A 13,951-nucleotide genomic window follows, 5' to 3' on the forward strand; every position below is an offset into this window, starting at 1 on the left:
TTGTTCTCATTGGTTTCAAAGAGCCTCTTTATTTTTGCCTTAATTTCGTTATTTACCCAGTAGTCATCCAGGAGCAGGTTGTTCAGTGTCCATGTAGTTGTGCAGTTTTGAGTGTCTTCTTAATCCTGAGTTCTAATTTGATTGCACTGTGATCTGAGAGATGGTTTGTTATGATTTCCATTCTTTGGCATTTGCTGAGGAGTGTTTTACTTCTAATTATGTGGTCAATTTGAGAATAAGTGTGATGTGGTGCTGAGAAAAATGTATATTCTGTTGATCTGGGGTGTAGATTTCTGTAGATGTCTATTTGGTCTTCTTGGTCCAGAGCTGAGTTCAAGTCCTGGATATCCTCGTTAATTTTCTGTCTCATTGATCTGTCTAATATTGACAGTGGGGTGTTAAAGTCTCCCACTATTATTGTGTGAAAGTCTAAATCTCTTTATATGTCTCTAAGAACTTGCTTTATGAATTTGGGTGCTCCTGTATTGGGTGCATATATATTTAGGACAGTTAGCTCTTCTTGTTGCATTGATCCCTTTACCATTATGTAATGGTCTTCTTTGTCTTTTTTGATCTTTGTTGGTTTAAAGTCTGTTTTATCAGAGACTTGGATTGTAATCCCCCCCCCACCCTTTTTTTCTTTCCATTTGCTTGGCAAATATTCCTCCATCCCTTTATTTTGAGCCTATGTGTGTCTTTGGACATGAGATGGGTCTCCTGAATGCAGCACACCAAAAGGTCTTGACCCTTTATCCAATTTGCCAGTCTACATATTTTAATTGGGGCATTCAGTCCATTTACATTCAAGGTTAATATTGTTATGTGTGAATTTGATCCTGTCATTATGATGCTAGCTGGCTATTTTGCCTATTAGTTGATGCAGTTTCTTCAGAGCATCGATGATCTTTACAATTTGGCATGCTTTGCAGTGGCTGGTACCAGTTGTACCTTTCCATGTTTAGGTGCTTCCTTCAGGAGCTCCTGTAAGGCAGGCCTGGTGGTGACAAAATCTCTCAACATTTTCTTGTCTGTAAATGATTTTATTTCTCCTTCGCTTATGAAGCTTAATTTGGCTGGATATGAAATTCTGGGTTGAAAATTATTTTCTTTAAGAATGTTGAATATTGGCCCCCACTCTATTCTGGATTATAGGGTTTCTGCCAAGAGATCTGCTCTTAGTCTGATGGGATTCCGTTTGAGGGTAACCCGACTCTGGCTGCCCTTAACATTTTTTCCTTTATTGCAACCTTGGTGAATCTGACTATTATGTGTCTTGGGGTTGCCCTTCTCAAGGATTATCTTTGTGGTGTTCTCTGTATTTCCTGAATTTGAGTGTTGGCCTGTCTTCCTAGGCTGGGGAAGTTCTCCTGGATAATATCCTGAAGAGTGTTTCCAACTTGGTTCCATTCTCTCCGTCACTTTCAGGTATACCAATCAAATGTAGATTTGGTCTTTTCACAGAGTCCCATAGTTTCTTGGAGGCTTTGTCCATTTCTTTTCACTCTTTTTTCTCTAATCTTGTCTTCTTGCTTTATTTCATTATGTTGATCTTCAATCTCTGATATCCTTTTCCACATGATTGATTCAGCTATTGATACTTGTGTATGCTTCACAAAGTTCTTTGAAACCAACGAGAACAAAGACACAATGTACCAGAATATCTGGGACACATTAAAAGCAGTTCCTAGAGAAAAATTTATAGCACTAAATGTCCACAAGAGAAAGCAGGAAAGATCTAAAATCAACACCCAAACATCACAAACTAGAGAAGCAAGAACAAACAAATTCAAAAGCTAGCAGAAGACAAGAAATAACTAAGATCAGAGGAGAACTGAAGGCAATAGAGACACGAAAAACCCCTCAAAAAAAAAAAAAAATTAAACCAGGAGCTGGGTTTTTGAAAAGATCAACAAAATAGATAGACCACTAGCCAGACTGATAAAGAAGACAACAGAGAAGGAAGAATCAAATAGACACACACACACACAATTCTATCCCCAACAAGATAAAGGGTGGTATCACCACCGACCCCACAGAAATACAAACTACCATCAGAGAGTATATAAACACCTTTATGCAAATAAACTAGAAAATCTAGGCCTGGCGCAGTGGCTCACACCTGTAATCCCAGCACTTTGGGAGGCCAAGGCAGGTGGATCATAAGGTCAGGGGAGATAGAGACTATCCTGGCTAACATGGTGAAACCCCATCTCTACTAAAACAGTACAGAAAAAATTAGCTAGCGTGGTGGTGGGCACCTGTAGTCCCAGCTACTCAGGAGGCTAAGGCAGGAGAATGGCGTGAATCTAGGAGGCGGAGCTTGCAGTGAGCCAAGATCATGCCACTGCACTCCAACCTGGGTGACAGAGTAAGACTCTGTCTCAAAAACAAAAAAAAAAAAAAAAAAAAAAAGAAAAAGAAAAAAAGAAAGAGGAAAAGAAAAAAAGAAAGAAAAAGAAAATCTAGAAGAAATGGATAAATTCCTGGACACATGCACCCTCCCAGACTAAATCAGGAAGAAGTCGAATCTCTGAATAGAGCAATAACAATTTCTAAAATTGAGGCAGCAATTAATAGCCTACCAACCAAAATAAGTTCAAAACTGGACGGATTCACAGCCAAATTCTAACAGAGGTACAAAGAGGAGCTGGTACCATTCCTTCTAAAATTATTCCAAGCAATAGAAAAAGAGGGAATCCTCCCTAACTCATTCTATGAGGCCAGCATCATCCTGATACCAAAACCTGGTGAAGATACACACCAAGACAAAAAAGGAAATTTCAGTCCAATATCCCTGATGAACATCCATGCAAAAATTCTCAGTCAAATACTAGCAAACTGAATCCAGCAGCACATCAAAAATCTTATTCACCACGATCAAGTCAGCTTCATCCCTGGGATGCAAGTATGGTTCAACATATGCAAATCAATAAATGTAACCCACATAAACAGAACCAATGACAAAAATCATATGATTATCTCAACAGATGCAAAAAAGGAATTCAACAAAATTCAACAGCCCTTCATGCTAAAAACTCTCAATAAACTAAATATTGATGGAACATATCTCATAATAAGAGCTATTTATAACAAACCCATAGCCAATATCATACTGAATGTGCAAAAACCAGAAGCATTCCCTTTGAAAACTGGAACAAGACAAGGATGCCCTCTCTCACCACTCCTATTCAACATAGTATTGGAAGTTCTAGCCAGGACAATCAAGTAAGAGAAAGAAATAAACGGTATTCAATTAGGAAACTAGGAAGTCAAATTGTCTCTGTCTGCAGATGACATGATTGTATATTTAGAAAACTCCCATTGTCTCAGCCCAAAATCTCCTTCAGCTGATAAGCAACTTCAGCAAAGTCTCAGGATACAAAATCAATGTGCAAAAATCACAAGCATTCCTATACACCAATAACAGACAAACAGAGAGCCAAATCATGAGTGAACTCCCATTCCCAATTGCTACAAAGAGAATAAAATACCTAGGAATCCAACTTACAAGGGATGTGAAGGACCTCTTCAAGGAGAACTATAAACCGCTGCTCAAGAAAATAAGAGAAAACACAAACAAATGGAAAATCATTCCATGCTCATGGATAGGAGGAAACAATATCGTGAAAATGGCCATACAACCCAAAGTAATTTATAGATTCAATGCTATCCCCAACAAGCTACCACTGACTTTCTTCACAGAATTGAAAAAAACCTACTTCAAATTTCATATGGAACCAAAAAAGAGCCTGGATAGCCAAGACAACCCTAAGAAAAAAGAACAAAGCTGGAGGAATTATGCTACCTGACTTCAAACTATATTACAAGGCTACAGTAACAAAAACAGCATGGTACTGGTATCAAAACAGATACATAGACCAATGGAACAGAAGAGAGGCCTCAGAAATAATGCCACACATCTACAACCATCTGATCTTTGACAGACCTGACAAAAACAAGCACTGGGAAAATGATTCCCTATTTAAAAAATGGTATTGGGAAAACTGGCTACCCAAAGCTGAAACTAGATCTTCTCCCTGCACCTTATACAAAAATTAACTCAAGACAGATTAAAGACTTAAACGTAAGACCTAAAACTAGAAAACCCCTAGAAGAAAACCTAGGCAATATTATTCAGGATATAGGCATGGGCAAAGACTTCATGACTAAATTACCAAAAGCAATGGCAACAAAAGCCAAAATTGACAACAGGGATCTAATTAAACTAAAGAGCTTCTGCACAGCAAAAGTTACTACAATCAGTGTGAACAGGCAACCCACAGAATGGAAGAAAATTTTTGCAATCTATCCATCTGACAAAGGGCTAATATCCACAATCTTCAAAGAACTTTAACAAATTTCAAGAAAAAAACAAACATATGAAAAATACTCAGCATCACTGGTCATTAGAGAAATGCAAATCAAAACCACAATGAGATACCATCTCACATCAGTTAGAATGGCAATCATTAAAAAGTCCGGAAACAACAGATGCTGGAGAGGCTGTGGGGAAATAGGAATGCTTTTACACTGTTGGTGGGAGTGTAAATTAGTTCAACCATTGTAGAAGACAGTATGACAATTCCTCAAGGATCTAGAACTAGAAATATCATTTGACCCAGAAATCCCATTACTGGGGATATAACCAAAGGATTATAAATCATTCTACTATAAAGATACATGCACACATATGTTTATTGTATCACTGTTCAAAATAGCAAAGACTTGGAATCAACCCAAATGTCCATCAATGATAGACTGGATAAGCAAAATGTGGCACATTTATACCATGGAATACTATGCAGCCATAAAAAAGGACAAGTTCATGTCCTATGCAGGGACATGGATGAAGCTGGAAACCATCATTCTTAGCAAACTAACACAAGAACAGAAAACCAAACACTGCATGTTTTCACTCATAATTGGGAGTTGAAAAATGAGAATACATGGAAACAGGGAGGGAAACATCATACATCATGGCCTGTCAGGGGGTGGGGAACTAGGGGAGGGATAGCATTAGTAGAAATACCCAGTGTAGATGATGGGTTGATAGGTGCAGCAAACCAGCATGGAATGTGTATACCTACATAACAAACCCACATGTTCTGCACATGTATCCTAGAACCTAAAGTACAATAATAAAAACAAGAAGAAGAAGAAGAAGAAAAAAAGGTAAAGGCCAGGTGGGATGGCCAGGTTGGTAAGCTATGTTGGTCATCAGGTTGGTAAACCCATGAGTTTAAGGCAACGTGGGTAAGTCCAGGTGGCTAACGCAATGTTTTGAAGTCCAAGGGTAGGAGGTAAATATAGGGAATAAGGGCAGACAGATTAGTCTAGGGGAGTAAACCTAGGGAGGTAAATCCAGGGATTAAGTCATGGTAGATAAAACCAGAAGATTAAGGACAGTTGTGTAAACCAATATGAAGGCCATTTGGGTCATGCATGATCGGTAAGACCAGGTGGGAAAACATGGTGGCTAATGCAGGTTGTTAAGGCCATCAGGTTAAGGCCCATAGGGTTAGGTCTGGTGAGGAAGACTAATGGGGTCTGATCAGGGTGGTAACAAGAGTGGGACAAGGCCAGGGAGTAAAGGAAGGGGACAAAGGCCTTCGGGGGCAAGATCAGGTGGGTCATGACCAGAGATTGAGGCCAGCAAATTAAAGCCAGGTGGGTAAGGACAGGTGGATAATGGTGGGTGGGAACTTATGGCCAGATGTGTAAGACCAGGACTTTTAGGACACGCAATTAAGTCTGGGTGAGTAAGGCCAGGAGGTTAATAAGGTCAGAAGGATAATGCCTGGCTCTTAATACCATGTGGACAAGATAAAGTGATGAAGGCAAGAAGGTTAATAGGTTTGACTGAGTGTGGCCAGGTTATTAAAACCAGGTGTATAAATACAGCTGAATAAAAGACTATTTGGGTAACACCAAGCTGGTAAATCTATGGGGGAAACATGCAGGAGAATTAAGGCCAAGTCAGCAAGCCAGCCAAATAATGACAGAAGGCTAATACTAGGTGGGTAAGACAGTGAAGGGAAGGCAAGGAGGCTAAGTCAAGCTGAATAAAACCAAGGAGTTGACACCAGTTGGGCATGAGGCTAGCAGATTAAGTCATGCTGTCTGAGGTCAGGCAGGTGAATATGGCTGGTAAGAATGGCCCTCAGGTTAATAAGTTTGGGTGGGGAAAGCCTAATGGGTAAGGCCAGATAAATAAGGTCACAAGGGAAGGTCAATAGGTGAGAGCCAGGAAAGTAAGACCAAGGGTCAGGACTAAGGATAATGCCACTAGGTTAAGGCCAGTAGGGCTGGGAGGTGTCAGTAAGACCAGAAACTGGGACTAATTATGAAGGTCAAATGGGTAAGGCTGGGGAGATAAAATCAGTTGTGTGATTTGGGTTGGCAAGGACATAAAGTTAAGGCCAGTAAGGTAAGGCCACGTGGGTAAGCCATGCGCATAAGACCAGCAGAATACCACTGAATGAACAAGGTCAGGAGGTTAATAAGGCAAGTAGGTAAATTTATTTTGGCAAAACCATGAGGTGAACACCAGGTCAGGAAGCCAAGCCATTTAAAAAGTCAGGTGGGTAAAGCCAATAAAGTTAAGGCCACTGAGGACAGCTAGGTGGTAACTCTAATTGGTTCAGGCTGAGAGGTTAATGCTAGGGAGGTTAGACTAGGAGGCTGAGGCTATGTGACTAAGAATGAAAGGCTAAGGGCAGGTGATAAAGCCAGATTGGTAAGCTATTGAGGCCAAGAGGTTAAGGCTGGATGGGTAAGTCCAAATGGGAAATGTAAGGTGTGCTAAGTCTGGGTGCAGGGGGAAATCTAGGTAATAAGGGCAGGAAAATAATCCAGGGGAGGAAACCTAGGGAGGTAACTTTAGGAAAATAAGACTGGGAGCTAAGGCCTGGTAAATAAAACTAGAAGGTTAAGGACAGCTGTGTAAACTTAGCATGAAACCCACAATGGGTAAGACTAGGTGGGAAAACTAGATAGGTAATCCAGGTTGTTGAGACCATGAGGTTAAGGACCACAGGTTTAGGCTAGGTGTGGAAAGCTAATCGGTTCTGTCAAGAGTGATAAAAATGAGGTGGGTTGGCCAGGTGCGGTGGTTTATGACTATAATCCCAGCACTTTCAGAGGCTGAGGCGGGCAAATCACTTGAGGACAGAAGTTCAAGACCAGCCTTGCCAACACAGTGACACCTCATCTGTACTAAAAACACAAAAATTAGCTGGGCGTGATGGCACATGCCTGTAATCCTAGCCCCTCCAGAGGCTGAGACAGGAGAATCGCTTAATCCAGGGAATCAGAGGTTGCAGTGAGCCAAGACCGTACCAGTGTCAGAGCGAGACTCCACCTCAAAAAATACATTAAATAAATAAACAAACAAATAAATAAATAAATAAAATGAGGTGGGTATGGCCAGGGAGTAAAGAAAGCGCAGTAAGGCACCATGGGCAAGAGCTGGTAGGTTTTGACGGCAAATTGAGGCCAGGAAATTAAAGCTAGGTGCGTAAGAACAAGAGGATAATGGTGACAAGTTATGGCCAGGTTGATAAGGCCACGACCTTTAGTTAGGACAGGAAATTAATCCTAGGTCAGTAAGGCAAGGAGTTTCTTAGGGCCACGTGGATGAAGCTTTTTAAATAATGCCATGAGGGTAAGGTGATTAAGGAAATGAGGTTAATAAAGTCTGGTGAGTAAGGCCAGGTTGTTAAAACCACGTGTTTAAATATAGCTGAATAAAAGGCTATTTGGGCAACCCCAGGCCAGCAAATCAATGGAGACATTTCTAGTACGATAAATGCTAACTTGCCAAGCCAGCTGAATAATGACAGAAAAATAATACTAGGTGGGCAAGACAGTGTGGGGAAGGCCAGGAGGTCAAGGCCAGCTAACTAAAACCAGGTAGTCAACACCAGATGGGTATGAGGCCAGCAGATTAAGTGATAGTATGCTGGCTGAGGCCAGGCAGGTGAATATGGCAGGTGAGTATGGCTCTCAGGTTAGTAATGCTGGTTGCAGAAGGCCTACTGGATGAGGCCAGTACTTGCACAAGGCCAAGTGGGTAAGGACAAAGAAATACAGCCATGCGGGAAGGCCAATAGGTAAAGGCCAGGAAAGGAAAGCCAGGGGCTGGGATAGCAGATAATGACACCAGGTTAAGGCCAGTAGGGGTGGGACAGCTATAGTAAGACCAGAAGGTTGAGACTAATTGTGAAGGCAAACTGGATAAGGCTGGGTAGGAAAAATCAGCTGGGTAATTCCGGTTGATAAGGACATGATGTTAAGGCCACTAGGGTAAGGCCAAGTGGGTAAACCAGAGTCACAAGGCAAGGGGATTAATACTGAATGAGTAAGGTCAGGATGCTCATAAGGCAGGTGGGTAAAACCCAAGTTGGCAACACCATGAGGTTAAGGCTGGGTCAGGAAGGCAAGCTATTTAAAAAGCCGGATGGGTAAGACCAGTAAGTTAAGGCCTCCTTGAATACAACTAGGTGGCTGAGTTTAAGTGGGTAAAGCTAAGAGGTCAAAGCTAGGCACATTGGTCCAGAAGATTAAGGCCATGTGAATGAGAATGGAACATTAAGGCCAGGCAGGAAGGCAAGGAGGTAAGCTAAGTTGTTAATCCTGGATGGTAAGACCATGAGGTTAAGGCCAAGTGGGTAAATCCAGATGGGTAATTCAAGGTGTCTATGTCCAGGGGTGGGGGATATGTAAGGAATATGTAAAGGGGAATAAGTCTAGGAGAGTGAACCTAGGGAGGTATATCCAGGGAGTTAAGGCCTCATAGATACAACTAGAAGGTTAAGGCCAGGAGATTCATACTGGATGAGTAAGGCCAGGAGGTTCATAAGGCAGGTGGATAAAACTAAGTTGTCAAAAACATGAAGTTAAGACCGGCTTAGGAAGCCAAGTGATTGAATAGTCTGGGTGGTTAGGCCAATAAGTTAAGACCTTCCTGAATAGAGCTAGGTGGCTGACTCCACCTGGGTAATGCGAAAAGGTTAATACTAAGGAGACTAGGTGAGGAGGTTAAGGCCACGTGAGTTAGAATGAAAGGTTAATGCCAGGTGGGAATGCCAGGTTGGTAAGCTATGTTGGTCATCCAGGTTGGGAAGGTCATGAGATTAAGGCCAGGTGGGTAATGCAAGATGTCTAAATACAGCACTGGGGCTGGGGCTAGGGCAAGGAGTTAGTGGTAAAGCTAGGGGAAAAGGGCAGAGAGATGATAAAACCAGGGGGAAAAACCTAGAGAGGTAAATAGAGGGGCTTAAGTCCTATTAGATAAAACCAGAAGGCTAGGGACAGCTGCAAAAACCAAGTGTGGAGGCCATGTGCATCACGTCTAATCAGTAAGCCTAGGTGGGAAAACTAGGAGGCCAATCCAGGTTATCAAGGCCTTGAGGTTAAGACCCATAGGGTTAGGCCAGGTAGGGGAGGCTAATGTGGTCTGGCCAGGGCCCTAAAATGAAGTGGATAAGGCCAGAAAGCAAGGACAGGGGAGCAATGGCAGGAGCTACATAAGGCAGGTGGGTATATCTTAGTGGGTAAAATCAGCTGGGTCTTGACGGGAGATTGAGGCCAGCAAATTAAAACCAAGTGAGTGAGAACACATACACAGTGTCAGGAAGTTATGGCCAGTCCGGTAAGGCCAGGATTTTTAGGCAAAGTCATGAACACTGGGCGAATAGAGCCAAGAGGTTAATAAGGCCAGAAGGATAACATCAAGTTTGTCATACAATGAGGATAAAATAAGGTGATGAACGAAATCAAGTTAATAAGGTTGGCTGAGTACAGTTAGGTTGTTAAAACCAGGTGTCTAAATCCAGCTCAATTAAGGACTATTTCAGTAACCCCAGGCTGTGAAATCAACAGGGGAAACACCTAGTATGGTTAAAGGCAAGTTGCCAAGCTAGTCCATTGATGACTGGGAAGGGGAGGAGGTAAAGGCCAGCTGAATAAGCCAGGTGGTAAATACCAGGAGGGTATGAGGCCAGCAGATTAAGTCATGCTGGCTGAGGTCAGGCAGCTGAAGAGGGCAGGTGAGTATGGCCATAAGGTTAATGACATGGTTAACCAAAGATTAAGGACAGCTTTATACACCAAGTGTAAAGGCCATATTTGGTAAGACTAGGTAGGAAAACTAGGCAGCTAATCTAATTTGTTAAGGCTATGAGGTTAAAGTCCTTAAGATTAACCCCAGCGAGGAAGGCTAATGGGGTCTCACCAGAGATGGGGGTAAGGTCAGGGTGTAAGGACAGAGGAGTAGGAGTAAGGCTTCATGGGTAAGATCAAGTGCATCTTGATGGCAGATAAAGGCCAACAAATTAAAGCCAAGTGGGTGAGAATAGGTGGAGCATGGTGGAACGTTATCGCCAGGTGAGTAAGGCTGAGCCTTTTAGGCTAAGCAATGAAGTCTGTGTCAGTAAGGCCAGGAGTTTCATAGGGCCGCATGGATTAAGCTTGTCTAACAATGCCAGGAAAATAAGGTGATTAAGGCAATGAGGTTAATAAAGTCTGCCGAGTAAGGAAAGGTTGTTAAAACCAGGTGTATAAATCCAGCTGCGTAAAAGACTTTTTGGGTAACATCAGGCCAGTCAATCAAGGGGAAACAGCTGAGAGCATTAAAACCAAGTCGGTACACCAGCTAAATAATGACAGGAGGCTAATACTGGGTGGGTAAGACAGTGAGAGAAAGGCTAGGAGGTGAAGGCCAGCTGAACAAAGCTAGGTGATTAACCCCAGATGGGTCTGAGGCCAGCAGATTAAGTTATACTGGTTGAGGCCAGGTAGGTGAATATAGCAGATGAGTAAGCCTATAAGTTTAATAAAGGACAGGTGGTTAAGTCCTAGTGAGTGAGGCCAGGTATGTAAAACCAGGTCGGAAAGGCCAATAGGTGAAGGCCAGAAAAGTAAGGCCAGGGGAATGTCCAGTGACTAATGACACTAGGTAAAGGCCAGGAGGGCTGGGACAGGTGAGCAAGACCAAAAGGCTAAGTATCATTGTGAAGGCCAACTGGTAAGGTCTGTTAGTTGGGGAACTGGGTAGGTAAGGACATGAAGCTAATGCCAGAAGGGTAAGGCCAGGTTACAAAGTGTTTAACCAGGTGCATAAGGCTTAAAAATAATACTGGATTATTATAGCCAGGATGTTAATAAGGCAGAAGGGTAAATACAGGTTAGTAAAACCATTAGGTTAAGACCAGGTCAGGAAGTCAAGTAATTTAAAAGGCCAAGTTGATAAGTCCAGAAGTTAAAGCCTAGTGAGTATAACAGGAGGAGAGAAACTCCTGTTGGGTAATGCTAAGAGGCTAAAGCTAAGTAGATTAGGTCAGGAGGTTAAGGCCATGAGAGTTAGAATGAAAGGCTAAGTCCAGGTGGGAAGGCCAGGTAGGTAACACAAGTTGGTAATCTAGGTTGGTAAGACCATGAGGTTAAGGCCAAATGGGTGAATCTAGATGGGTAATACAAGGTGTATGAGGCTAGGGAGAAGTGGGTTGAGGAGTAAATCCCAGGAATCAGGGCAGGGACTTAAGTCCAGGGAAGTAAAGCTATGAAGGTAATATTAGGGGGGTAAGACCAGGAATGCATCACCTGGTAGATAAAACTAGAAAGTTAGGGACCAAGTGTGGAGGCCCTGTGGGTAACGTATGGTGGTAAGATTAAATTTAAAACTTGGTAGGTAATACCGGTTGTTAAGCATATTAGGTTAAGCCTCAAAGAATTGGTTCAGGTGGGTGAGGCTAATGGGGTCTGGCCGGGGTGGTAAAATGAGACGGTAAGGGCAGGAGAGTAAGGCCTCATGGGTAAGGTCAGGTGGACCTTCATGGCAGATTGAAGCCAGTAAATTAAATCCAGGTGGGTGAAAAGGTGAACATTGTGGGAAGTTATGGCCAGGTGGTTAAGGACAGGATATTTACGCTGGGGAAATGAAGTCTAAGTCAGTAAGGCCAGGGGTTTCATAGAGCCATATGGATGAAGCTTGTTTAATGATACCATGAGGATAAGGTGATTAATGTAATGAGGTTAATAACATCTGCTGAGGACGGAAAGGTTGCTACAACCAGGTTTGTAAATCCACCTGAATAAAAGACTATTTCGGTAACAACAGGTCTGTCAATCAAAGGCAAACAACCAAGAGCATTAAATCCAATTCACATTAAATCCAAGTCGGTAAGCCAGCCAGTAATAACAGGAGGATAATAGCAGGTGGGGAAGATGGTGAGGAGAAGGTTAGAAGTTAAAGGCTACTGGGGATAGAACAGGTGACCAAGACCAGAAGGTTGAGTATAATTGTGAAGGACAACTGGTTCAGCCTGATAGTTGAATAATTGGGTTATGCAATCCACCTAGTGAAAGCTAGGTGATTAACTTCAGGTGGGTATGAGGCCACCAGATTAAATCATGCTGACTGAGGATAAGCAGGTAAATACAGTAGGTAATTAGGGCCCTAACTTTAATAATAAGGCTAGGTGGATAAGGCCAATAGAAGATGCTCAGAAAAGCAAGGCCATGGAGAAGAACAGAGAATAATGACACTAGGTTGAGGCTAGTAGGGCAGGGAGAGCTGAGTAAGACCAGAAGTTAGGACTAATTATGAAGACCAACTGGGTAACACTGGGTAGGTAAGATCAGTTGGGTAATTCCTGAGAATATGAGGTTACAGCTAGTAAAGTAAGGTCAGAAGGCTAAAGCAGCTGCTTAAAGCCTGGGTACTAATACTGGATAAGATGAGGAGGCCAGTAAGCACATGAGTAAATCGATGTTGGTAAAACAGTGAGGTTAAGACCAGGCCATGAAGCTAATCAATTTAGAAGGCCAGGTGAATAAGGCCAGTAAGTTAAGCTCTTCTGAATAGAGCTAGGTGGCTAACTCCAACTGGGTAATGGTAAGCTTACAGTTATGCAAATTAGACCAAGAGGTTAAGGCCATGTGAGTAACAACAAAAGATTAAGGCCAGGTGGAAAGGCCAGGTTGACAAGCTATATTGGCATACCAGGTTGGTAAGGCCATGAGGTTAAGGCCAGGTGGATAAGTCCAGGTGGCTAATGGGAATTGTTTAACTCCAAAAAGAAAGGGGGGAACGGGGGTGTAAATGTAGGAAATAAGGCAAGGGAGTAGACCTAGGGAGATACATCCAGGGTTAACACCTGGTAGATAACACCAAATGGTTAAGGACACTTGTGCCAACCAAGTGTGAAGGCCATGTGCATAACCTATGGTCTTTAAGACTAGGGAAGAAAACTAGGTGGCCAATACAAGTTGTTAAGGCCATGAGGTAAGGCCCTTAGGGTTAGGAGATGTGGGAAAGGCTAATAGGGTCTAGCCAGGGCCCTAAGATGAGCTGGGTAAGGCCGGGTGTAAGGGGCAGGGGAGTAATGGGGAAGATCAGGAGGATCATGACCAGAGACTGAGGCCAGCAAATTAAAGCCAGTTGGAAAAGTACAGGTAGATAATGGAAGGAAGTTATGCCCAGGTGGGTAAGGCCAGGACTTTTAGGCCAGGAAATTAAGACTGGCTAAGTTAGGTAAACAGTTTTTAATAAGGCCAGACAGATAATGCCAGGTTTGTAATACCGTGAGGACAAAATAAGGTGATGAAGGCAATGGGCTTGATAAGTTCTGCTGTGTGTGGTTAGGATGTTAAAGCCAGGTGTTTAAATCCAGCTGAAGAAGAGACTATTTAGGTAACCCCAGGCCATGATATCAGGGGAACCATCCAGTAAGATTAAGGGCAGGTTGTGAAACCAGCCAAATGACGACCTGAGGCTCATGCTAAGTGGGCAAGACAGTGAAGAGATGCAAGGAGGTGAATACCAGTTGGATAAAACCAGGTGGTGAACACCAGAAGGGCATGGGGCTGGCAGATTAAGTTATGCTGGCTGTCTGATAGCAGGCAGTTGAATACAGCAGGTGAACTTGGCGGTACGGTTAATGAGGTCAGG

The sequence above is a fragment of the Rhinopithecus roxellana genome, chromosome 14, assembly GCF_007565055.1.
Source record: "Rhinopithecus roxellana isolate Shanxi Qingling chromosome 14, ASM756505v1, whole genome shotgun sequence".
In the NCBI taxonomy this organism is placed as follows: domain Eukaryota; kingdom Metazoa; phylum Chordata; class Mammalia; order Primates; family Cercopithecidae; genus Rhinopithecus; species Rhinopithecus roxellana.